Consider the following 266-nt stretch of genomic DNA (forward strand, 5'->3'; position numbering starts at 1 on the left):
AAGTGGATGAGGAGCATCGGAGGGAAGAAAAGGGAGGACAAGAGAGAAATAAAAGAGAAGACGAAGGAGGGAGGGAGATCGCTACAAGAAACAGGGGAAAGAGCGGAGGGAAGAAACCGGAGGAGAAGGGGGGGGGGGGGGTAAGGGAAGACGAAGGCGGGAGGGGAGATCGCGACAGGTGTTCCAGGGCGAGATCGACTTATCTGGGAACACGTTCAGATGGGCGATTTACATCTACAAACACAGCGGCGGCTCTAAATTTAATG

The sequence above is a fragment of the Penaeus monodon genome, chromosome 22, assembly GCF_015228065.2.
Source record: "Penaeus monodon isolate SGIC_2016 chromosome 22, NSTDA_Pmon_1, whole genome shotgun sequence".
Lineage (NCBI taxonomy): Eukaryota > Metazoa > Arthropoda > Malacostraca > Decapoda > Penaeidae > Penaeus > Penaeus monodon.